The sequence below is a fragment of the Carcharodon carcharias genome, chromosome 2 (assembly GCF_017639515.1).
Source record: "Carcharodon carcharias isolate sCarCar2 chromosome 2, sCarCar2.pri, whole genome shotgun sequence".
Classification (NCBI taxonomy): domain Eukaryota; kingdom Metazoa; phylum Chordata; class Chondrichthyes; order Lamniformes; family Lamnidae; genus Carcharodon; species Carcharodon carcharias.
The window spans coordinates 98,112,850-98,126,078 of record NC_054468.1 but is presented as its reverse complement, the minus strand read 5'-3'; positions in this window follow the sequence as shown (position 1 = coordinate 98,126,078).

The window sequence follows — 13,229 nt, the reverse complement described above, 5'->3', positions numbered from 1 at the left end:
CACTACCATCCTTCCTCCACTACAATCCTCCCTCCACTACCATCACCCCTCCACTACCTTCCGCCATCCACTACAATCCCCCATCCACTACCATCCCCCATCCACTACAATTCTCCCTCCACTATCATCCCCATCCACTACCTTCCTCGCTCCAATATCATTCCCGATCCACTACCATCCTCCAAACACTACCATTCCCCCTCCACTACCATCTCCCATCCACTACCATCCTCCCTCCTCAACCATCCCCCATCCACTACCATCCTCCATCACTACCATCCCCATCTACTACCATCCTCACTCCACTAACATCCTCCCTCCACTTCCATCCTACCTCCACTACCATCCTCCATCCACTACCATCCTCCATCCACTACCATCCTCCATCCACTAACACCCTCCATCAACTACCATCCTCTTCCACTACCATCCTCCATCCACTACCATCCTCCCTCCACTACCATCCTCCCTCCACTACAATACCCCATCCACTCCCATTCTCCCTCCACTATCATCCCCCAATCAGTTCCATCCTCCCTCCAATATCATCCCCCATCCACTACCATTCTCCCTCCACTACCATCCCCCATCCACTACCATCCTCCCTCCACTATCATCCCCCTTCCACTACAATTCTCCCTCCACTATCATCCCCCATCCACTACCTTTCTCCCTCCACTATCATTCCCCATCCACTACCATTCTCCCTCCACTACTAGCCTTTAACAACTACCATTCTCCCTCCACTAACATCCTCCCTCCACTACCATCCTCCCTCCACTACCATCCTCCATCCACTACCATTCCCCATCCACTACTAACCTCGCTCCACTACCATCCTCCCTCCAATACCATCCTCCATCCAGTACCAGCTTCCCTCCACTACCATCCTCCCTCCACTACCATCCTCCATCCACTACCATTCCCCATCCACTACTAACCTCCCTCCACTACCATCCTCCCTCCAATACCATCCTCCATCCAGTACCAGCTTCCCTCCACTACCATCCTACCTCCACTACCATCCTCCATCCACTGCCATCCTCCATCCACTACCATCCTCCCTCCACTACAATCCCCCATCCACTACCATTCTCCCTCCACTATCACCCCACATCCACTACCATCCTCCCTCCATTATCGTCCCCCATCCACTACCATCCTGCCTCCACTACTATCCCCCATCCACTACCATCCCCCTTCCACTACCTTCTCCATCCACTACCATCCTCCCTCCACTACTATCCCCCTTCCACTACCATCCTCCCTCCACTACCATCCTCCCTCCACTACCATCCATCCGCCACTACCATCCTCCCTCAACAACAATCCACCATCCACTACCATCCTCCATCCATTACCATCCCCATCTACTACCATCCTCACTCCATTACCATCCTCCCTCCACTACCATCCTACCTCCACTACCATCCTCCATCCACTACCATCCTCCATCCACAAGCATCCTCACTCCATTACCATCCTCCCTCCACTACCAGTCTCCAAACACTACCATCCTCCCTCCACTACCATCCTTCCTCCACTACAATCCTCCCTCCACTACCATCAACCCTCCACTACCATCCGCCATCCACTACAATCCCCCATCCACTACCATCCCCCATCCACTACAATTCTCCCTCCACTATCATCCCCATCCACTACCTTCCTCGCTCCAATATCATTCCCCATCCACTACCATCCTCCAAACACTACCATTCTCCCTCCACTACCATCCCCCATCCACTACCATCCTCCCTCCTCAACCATCCCCCATCCACTACCATCCTCCATCACTACCATCCCCATCTACTACCATCCTCACTCCACTAACATCCTCCCTCCACTTCCATCCTACCTCCACTACCATCCTCCATCCACTACCATCCTCCATCCACTACCATCCTCCATCCATTACCATCCTCCCTCCACTACCAGTCTCCAAACACTACCATCCTCCCTCCACTACCATCCTTCCTCCACTACAATCCTCCCTCCACTACCATCACCCCTCCACTACCATCCACCCTCCACTACCATCCCCCATCCACTACCATCCCCCATCCACTACAATTCTCCCTCCACTATCATCCCCCATCCACTTCCTTCCTCCCTCCAATATCATCCCCCATCCACTCCCATCCTCTTCCAATACCAACCACCATCCTCTACCATCCTCCATCCACTACCATCCTCCCTCCACTACCATCCCCCATCCACTACCATCTCCCGTCCACTACCATCCCCATCCACTACCATCGTCCCTCCACTACCATCCCACATCCACTACCATCCGCCATCCACTACCATCCTCCATCCACTACCATTATCCCTCCAGTACCATCCCCTATTCACTACCATCCTCCCTCCACTCCCATTCTGCATCCACTACCAAACTCCATCCACTACCATCCCCCTCCATTACCATCCTCGATCCACTACCGTCCTCCCTCCACTAGCATTGTCCATCCACTACCATCCTCCATCCACTACCATCCCGCATCCACTAACAATCTCACTCCACTGCCATCCTTCTAAACTACCATCCTCCCTCCACTAAAATCCCCCATCCTATACCATCCTCCCTCCACTACCAGCCTCCCTCCACTACCATCTCCCATCCACTACTATCCTCCCTCCACTGCCAAACTCCATCCACTAGCATCCACCCTCCAATACCATCCTCCATTCACTACCATCCTCCTTCCACTACCATCCTCCATCCAGTACAAGCCTCCCTCCACTACCATCGTCCCTCCACTACCATCCTCCCTCCACTACCATCCCCCATCCACTACCATCCTCCCTCCACTTCAATCCTCCATCCACTGCTATCCTCCCTCGACTACCATCCTCCATCCACTAACACCCTCCATCCACTACCATCCTCCATCCACTAACACCCTCCATCAACTACCATCCTCTTCCACTACCATCCTCCCTCCACTACTATCCTCCCTCCACTACCATCCTCCATCCACTACCATCCTCCCTCCACTACCATCCTCCCTCCACTACAATACCCCATCCACTCCCATTCTCCCTCCACTATCATCCCCCAATCAGTTCCATCCTCCCTCCAGTATCATCCCCCATTCACTACCATTCTCCCTCCACTACCATCCCCCATCCACTACCATCCTCCCTCCACTATCATCCCCCATCCACTACAATTCTCCCTCCAATATCATCCCCCATCCACTACCTTTCTCCCTCCACTATCATTCCCCATCCACTACCATTCTCCCTCCACTACTAGCCTTTAACAACTACCATTCTCCCTCCACTAACATCCTCCCTCCACTACCATCCTCCCTCCACTACCATCCTCCATCCACTACCATTCCCCATCCACTACTAACCTCCCTCCACTACCATCCTCCCTCCAATACCATCCTCCATCCAGTACCAGCTTCCCTCCACTACCATCCTACCTCCACTACCATCCTCCATCCACTGCCATCCTCCATCCACTACCATCCTCCCTCCACTACAATCCCCCATCCACTACCATTCTCCCTCCACTATCATCCCACATCCACTACCATCCTCCCTCCATTATCATCCCCCATCCACTACCATCCTGCCTCCACTACTATCCCCCATCCACTGCCATCCCCAATCAACTACCATCTCCATCCACTACCATCCTCCCTCCACTACAATCCCCCTTCCACTAACATCCTCCCTCCACTACCATCCTCCCTCCACTACCATCCATCCGCCACTACCATCAACCCTCAACAACAATCCCCCATCCACTACCGTCCTCCATCCACTACCATCCCCATCTACTACCATCCTCACTCCATTACCATCCTCCCTCCACTACCATCCTACCTCCACTACCATCCTCCATCCACTACCATCCTCCCTCCACTATCATCCCCCATCCACTACAATTCTCCCTCCAATATCATCCCCCATCCACTACCTTTCTCCCTCCACAATCATTCCCCATCCACTACCATTCTCCCTCCACTACTAGCCTTTAACAACTACCATTCTCCCTCCACTAACATCCTCCCTCCACTACCATCCTCCCTCCACTACCATCCTCCATCCACTACCATTCCCCATCCACTACTAACCTCCCTCCACTACCATCCTCCCTCCAATACCATCCTCCATCCAGTACCAGCTTCCCTCCACTACCATCCTACCTCCACTACCATCCTCCATCCACTGCCATCCTCCATCCACTACCATCCTCCCTCCACTACAATCCCCCATCCACTACCATTCTCCCTCCACTATCATCCCACATCCACTACCATCCTCCCTCCATTATCATCCCCCATCCACTACCATCCTGCCTCCACTACTATCCCCCATCCACTGCCATCCCCAATCAACTACCATCTCCATCCACTACCATCCTCCCTCCACTACAATCCCCCTTCCACTAACATCCTCCCTCCACTACCATCCTCCCTCCACTACCATCCATCCGCCACTACCATCAACCCTCAACAACAATCCCCCATCCACTACCGTCCTCCATCCACTACCATCCCCATCTACTACCATCCTCACTCCATTACCATCCTCCCTCCACTACCAGTCTCCAAACACTACCATCCTCCCTCCACTTCCATCCTTCCTCCACTACAATCCTCCCTCCACTACCATCACCCCTCCACTACCATCCGCCATCCACTACAATCCCCCATCCACTACCATCCCCCATCCACTACAATTCTCCCTCCACTATCATCCCCATCCACTACCTTCCTCGCTCCAATATCATTCCCCATCCACTACCATCCTCCAAACACTACCATTCTCCCTCCACTACCATCCCCCATCCACTACCATCCTCCCTCCTCAACCATCCCCCATCCACTACCATCCTCCATCACTACCATCCCCATCTACTACCATCCTCACTCCACTAACATCCTCCCTCCACTTCCATCCTACCTCCACTACCATCCTCCATCCACTACCATCCTCCATCCACTACCATCCTCCATCCATTATCATCCTCCCTCCACTACCAGTCTCCAAACACTACCATCCTCCCTCCACTACCATCCTTCCTCCACTACAATCCTCCCTCCACTACCATCACCCCTCCACTACCATCCACCCTCCACTACCATCCCCCATCCACTACCATCCCCCATCCACTACAATTCTCCCTCCACTATCATCCCCCATCCACTACCTTCCTCCCTCCAATATCATCCCCCATCCACTCCCATCCTCTTCCAATACCAACCACCATCCTCTACCATCCTCCATCCACTACCATCCTCCCTCCACTACCATCCCCCATCCACTACCATCTCCCGTCCACTACCATCCCCATCCACTACCATCGTCCCTCCACTACCATCCCACATCCACTACCATCCGCCATCCACTACCATCCTCCAGCCACTACCATTATCCCTCCAGTACCATCCCCTATTCACTACCATCCTCCCTCCACTCCCATTCTGCATCCACTACCAAACTCCATCCACTACCATCCCCCTCCATTACCATCCTCGATCCACTACCGTCCTCCCTCCACTAGCATTGTCCATCCACTACCATCCTCCATCCACTACCATCCCGCATCCACTAACAATCTCACTCCACTGCCATCCTTCTAAACTACCATCCTCCCTCCACTAAAATCCCCCATCCTATACCATCCTCCCTCCACTACCAGCCTCCCTCCACTACCATCTCCCATCCACTACTATCCTCCCTCCACTGCCAAACTCCATCCACTAGCATCCACCCTCCAATACCATCCTCCATTCACTACCATCCTCCTTCCACTACCATCCTCCATCCAGTACAAGCCTCCCTCCACTACCATCGTCCCTCCACTACCATCCTCCCTCCACTACCATCCCCCATCCACTACCATCCTCCCTCCACTTCAATCCTCCATCCACTGCTATCCTCCCTCGACTACCATCCTCCATCCACTAACACCCTCCATCCACTACCATCCTCCATCCACTAACACCCTCCATCAACTACCATCCTCTTCCACTACCATCCTCCCTCCACTACCATCCTCCCTCCACTACCATCCTCCATCCACTACCATCCTCCCTCCACTACCATCCTCCCTCCACTACAATACCCCATCCACTCCCATTCTCCCTCCACTATCATCCCCCAATCAGTTCCATCCTCCCTCCAGTATCATCCCCCATTCACTACCATTCTCCCTCCACTACCATCCCCCATCCACTACCATCCTCCCTCCACTATCATCCCCCATCCACTACAATTCTCCCTCCAATATCATCCCCCATCCACTACCTTTCTCCCTCCACTATCATTCCCCATCCACTACCATTCTCCCTCCACTACTAGCCTTTAACAACTACCATTCTCCCTCCACTAACATCCTCCCTCCACTACCATCCTCCCTCCACTACCATCCTCCATCCACTACCATTCCCCATCCACTACTAACCTCCCTCCACTACCATCCTCCCTCCAATACCATCCTCCATCCAGTACCAGCTTCCCTCCACTACCATCCTACCTCCACTACCATCCTCCATCCACTGCCATCCTCCATCCACTACCATCCTCCCTCCACTACAATCCCCCATCCACTACCATTCTCCCTCCACTATCATCCCACATCCACTACCATCCTCCCTCCATTATCATCCCCCATCCACTACCATCCTGCCTCCACTACTATCCCCCATCCACTGCCATCCCCAATCAACTACCATCTCCATCCACTACCATCCTCCCTCCACTACAATCCCCCTTCCTCTAACATCCTCCCTCCACTACCATCCTCCCTCCACTACCATCCATCCGCCACTACCATCAACCCTCAACAACAATCCCCCATCCACTACCGTCCTCCATCCACTACCAGCCCCATCTACTACCATCCTCACTCCATTACCATCCTCCCTCCACTACCATCCTACCTCCACTACCATCCTCCATCCACTACCATCCTCGATCCACTACCATCCTCACTCCATTACCATCCTCCCTCCACTACCAGTCTCCAAACACTACCATCCTCCCTCCACTTCCATCCTTCCTCCACTACAATCCTCCCTCCACTACCATCACCCCTCCACTACCATCCGCCATCCACTACAATCCCCCATCCACTACCATCCCCCATCCACTACAATTCTCCCTCCACTATCATCCCCATCCACTACCTTCCTCGCTCCAATATCATTCCCCATCCACTACCATCCTCCAAACACTACCATTCTCCCTCCACTACCATCCCCCATCCACTACCATCCTCCCTCCTCAACCATCCCCCATCCACTACCATCCTCCATCACTACCATCCCCATCTACTACCATCCTCACTCCACTAACATCCTCCCTCCACTTCCATCCTACCTCCACTACCATCCTCCATCCACTACCATCCTCCATCCACTACCATCCTCCATCCATTATCATCCTCCCTCCACTACCAGTCTCCAAACACTACCATCCTCCCTCCACTACCATCCTTCCTCCACTACAATCCTCCCTCCACTACCATCACCCCTCCACTACCATCCACCCTCCACTACCATCCCCCATCCACTACCATCCCCCATCCACTACAATTCTCCCTCCACTATCATCCCCCATCCACTACCTTCCTCCCTCCAATATCATCCCCCATCCACTCCCATCCTCTTCCAATACCAACCACCATCCTCTACCATCCTCCATCCACTACCATCCTCCCTCCACTACCATCCCCCATCCACTACCATCTCCCGTCCACTACCATCCCCATCCACTACCATCGTCCCTCCACTACCATCCCACATCCACTACCATCCGCCATCCACTACCATCCTCCATCCACTACCATTATCCCTCCAGTACCATCCCCTATTCACTACCATCCTCCCTCCACTCCCATTCTGCATCCACTACCAAACTCCATCCACTACCATCCCCCTCCATTACCATCCTCGATCCACTACCGTCCTCCCTCCACTAGCATTGTCCATCCACTACCATCCTCCATCCACTACCATCCCGCATCCACTAACAATCTCACTCCACTGCCATCCTTCTAAACTACCATCCTCCCTCCACTAAAATCCCCCATCCTATACCATCCTCCCTCCACTACCAGCCTCCCTCCACTACCATCTCCCATCCACTACTATCCTCCCTCCACTGCCAAACTCCATCCACTAGCATCCACCCTCCAATACCATCCTCCATTCACTACCATCCTCCTTCCACTACCATCCTCCATCCAGTACAAGCCTCCCTCCACTACCATCGTCCCTCCACTACCATCCTCCCTCCACTACCATCCCCCATCCACTACCATCCTCCCTCCACTTCAATCCTCCATCCACTGCTATCCTCCCTCGACTACCATCCTCCATCCACTAACACCCTCCATCCACTACCATCCTCCATCCACTAACACCCTCCATCAACTACCATCCTCTTCCACTACCATCCTCCCTCCACTACCATCCTCCCTCCACTACCATCCTCCATCCACTACCATCCTCCCTCCACTACAATACCCCATCCACTCCCATTCTCCCTCCACTATCATCCCCCAATCAGTTCCATCCTCCCTCCAGTATCATCCCCCATTCACTACCATTCTCCCTCCACTACCATCCCCCATCCACTACCATCCTCCCTCCACTATCATCCCCCATCCACTACAATTCTCCCTCCAATATCATCCCCCATCCACTACCTTTCTCCCTCCACTATCATTCCCCATCCACTACCATTCTCCCTCCACTACTAGCCTTTAACAACTACCATTCTCCCTCCACTAACATCCTCCCTCCACTACCATCCTCCCTCCACTACCATCCTCCATCCACTACCATTCCCCATCCACTACTAACCTCCCTCCACTACCATCCTCCCTCCAATACCATCCTCCATCCAGTACCAGCTTCCCTCCACTACCATCCTACCTCCACTACCATCCTCCATCCACTGCCATCCTCCATCCACTACCATCCTCCCTCCACTACAATCCCCCATCCACTACCATTCTCCCTCCACTATCATCCCACATCCACTACCATCCTCCCTCCATTATCATCCCCCATCCACTACCATCCTGCCTCCACTACTATCCCCCATCCACTGCCATCCCCAATCAACTACCATCTCCATCCACTACCATCCTCCCTCCACTACAATCCCCCTTCCACTAACATCCTCCCTCCACTACCATCCTCCCTGCACTACCATCCATCCGCCACTACCATCAACCCTCAACAACAATCCCCCATCCACTACCGTCCTCCATCCACTACCATCCCCATCTACTACCATCCTCACTCCATTACCATCCTCCCTCCACTACCATCCTACCTCCACTACCATCCTCCATCCACTACCATCCTCGATCCACTACCATCCTCACTCCATTACCATCCTCCCTCCACTACCAGTCTCCAAACACTACCATCCTCCCTCCACTTCCATCCTTCCTCCACTACAATCCTCCCTCCACTACCATCACCCCTCCACTACCATCCGCCATCCACTACAATCCCCCATCCACTACCATCCCCCATCCACTACCATTCTCCCTCCACTATCATCCCCATCCACTACCTTCCTCGCTCCAATATCATTCCCCATCCACTACCATCCTCCAAACACTACCATTTTCCCTCCACTACCATCCCCCATCCACTACCATTCTCCCTACTCAACCATCCCCCGTCCACTACCATCCTCCATCACTACCATCCCCATCTACTACCATCCTCACTCCACTAACATCCTCCCTCCACTTCCATCCTACCTCCACTACCATCCTCCATCCACTACCATCCTCCATCCGCTACCATCCTCCCTCCATTACCATCCTCCCTCCACTTCCAGTCTCCAAACACTACCATCCTCCCTCCACTACCATCCTTCCTCCACTACAATCCTCCCTCCACTACCATCACCCCTCCACTACCATCCCCCCTCCACTACCATCCCCCATCCACTACCATCCTCCATCCACTACAATTCTCCCTCCAATATCATCCCCCATCCACTCCCATCCTCTTCCAATACCAACCTCCATCCACTACCATCCTCCATCCACTACCATCCTCCCTCCACTACCATCCCCCATCCACTACCACCTCCCGTCCACTACCATCCCCATCCACTACCATCGTCCCTCCACTACCATCCCCCATCCACTACCATCCGCCATCCACTACCATACTCCATCCACTACCATTATCCCTCCAGTACCATCCCCTATTCACTACCATCCTCCCTCCACTACCATTCTGCATCCACTACCAAACTCCATTCACTACCATCCCCCTCCATTACCATCCTCGATCCACTACCGTCCTCCCTCCACTAGCATTGTTCATCCACTACCATCCTCCATCCACTACCATCCCGCATCCACTAACAATCTCACTCCACTGCCATCCTTCTAAACTACCATCCTCCCTCCACTAAAATCCCCCATCCTATACCATCCTCCCTCCACTACCAGCCACCCTCCACTACCATCTCCCATCCACTACCATCCTCCCTCCACTGCCATCCTCCAACCACTAGCATCCACCCTCCAATACCATCCTCCATTCACTACCATCCTCCCTCCACTACCATCCTCCATCCAGTACAAGCCTCCCTCCACTACCATCGTCCCTCCACTACCATCCTCCATCCACTACCATCCCCCATCCACTACCATCCTCCCTCCACTTCAATCCTCCATCCACTGCTATCCTCCCTCGACCACCATCCTCCATCCACTAACACCCTCCATCCTCTACCATCCTCCATATACTACCATCCCCCATCAACTACCATCCTCTTCCACTACCATCCTCCCTCCACTACCATCCTCCCTACACTACCATCCTCCATCCACTACCATCCTCCCTCCACTACCATCCTCCCACCACTACAATACCCCATCCTCTCCCATTCTCCCTCCACTATCATCCCCCAATCAGTTCCATCCTCCCTCCAGTATCATCCCCTATCCACTAACATTCTCCCTCCAATACCATCCTCCATCCACTACAGTACTCCCTTCACTATCATCCCCCATCCACTACAATTCTCCCTCCACTATCATTCCCCATCCACTACCATTCTCCCTCCACTACTAGCCTCCAACAACCACCATCCTCCCTCCACTAACATCCTCCCTCCACTACCATCCTCCCTCCACTACCATCCTCCATCCACTACCATTCCCCATCCACTACTAACCTCCCTCCACTACCATCCTCCCTCCAATACCATCCTCCATCCAGTACCAGCTTCCCTCCACTACCATCCTACCTCCACTACCATCCTCCATCCACTGCCATCCTCCATCCACTACCATCCTCCCTCCACTACAATCCCCCATCCACTACCATTCTCCCTCCACTATCATCCCACATCCACTACCATCCTCCCTCCATTATCATCCCCCATCCACTACCATCCTGCCTCCACTACTATCCCCCATCCACTACCATCCCCCATCCACTACCATCTCCATCCACTACCATCCTCCCTCCACTACTATCCCCCATCCACTACCATCCCCCATCCACTACCATCTCCATCCACTACCATCCTCCCTCCACTACCATCCCCCTTCCACTAACATCCTCCCTCCACTACCATCCTCCCTCCACTACCATCCATCCGCCACTACCATCCTCCCTCAACAACAATCCCCCATCCACTACCATTCTCCCTCCACTATCATCCCACATCCACTACCATCCTCACTCCACTACCATCCTCCCTCCACTACCATCCTTCCTCCACTACCATCCTCCATCCACTACCATCCTCCATCCACTACCATCCTCACTCCATTACCATCCTCCCTCCACTACCAGTCTCCAAACACTACCATCCTCCCTCCACTACCATCCTTCCTCCACTACAATCCTCCCTCCACTACCATCACCCCTCCACTACCATCCGCCATCCACTACCATCCCCCATCCACTACCTTCCCCCATCCACTACCATCCTCCCTCCACCACCATCCACGTTCCACTTCCATTCTACCTCCACTGCCATCCCACATCCAGTACCATCCTCCCTCCACTATCATCCCCCATCCACTACAATACTCCGTCCACTACCATCCCCCATCCACTACCATCCCCAAACACTACCATCCTCCCTCCACTACCATCCCCCATCCACTGCCATTCTACATCCACTACCATCCTCCCTCCACAAACATCTCCCGTCCACTACCATCCTCCATCCACTAACATCCTCCATCCACTACCATTCTCCCTCCACTACCATCCTCCATCCATTACCATCCCCCATCCAATACCATCCTCCCTCCACTATCCTCCTCCCTCCCCTACCATCCTCCATCCACTACCATCCTCCTTCCTCTACCATCCTCCATCCACTACCATCCCCCATCCACTACCATCCTCCCTCCACTACCATCCTCCCTCCACTACCATCCTCCCTCCACTACCATCCTCCATCCAGTACCAGCTTCCCTCCACTACCATCCTCCCTCCACTACCATCCTCCCTACACTACCATCCTCCATCCACTACCATCCTCCCTCCACTACCATCCTCCCACCACTACAATACCCCATCCTCTCCCATTCTCCCTCCACTATCATCCCCCAATCAGTTCCATCCTCCCTCCAGTATCATCCCCTATCCACTACCATTCTCCCTCCAATACCATCCTCCATCCACTGCCATACTCCCTTCACTATCATCCCCCATCCACTACAATTCTCCCTCCACTATCATTCCCCATCCACTACCATTCTCCCTCCACTACTAGCCTCCAACAACCACCATCCTCCCTCCACTAACATCCTCCCTCCACTACCATCCTCCCTCCACTACCATCCTCCATCCACTACCATTCCCCATCCACTACTAACCTCCCTCCACTACCATCCTCCCTCCAATACCATCCTCCATCCAGTACCAGCTTCCCTCCACTACCATCCTACCTCCACTACCATCCTCCATCCACTGCCATCCGCCATCCACTACCATCCTCCCTCCACTACAATCCCCCATCCACTACCATTCTCCCTCCACTATCATCCCACATCCACTACCATCCTCCCTCCATTATCATCCCCCATCCACTACCATCCTGCCTCCACTACTATCCCCCATCCACTACCATCCCCCATCCACTACCATCTCCATCCACTACCATCCTCCCTCCACTACCATACCCCTTCCACTAACATCCTCCCTCCACTACCATCCTCCCTCCACTACCATCCATCCGCCACTACCATCCACCCTCAA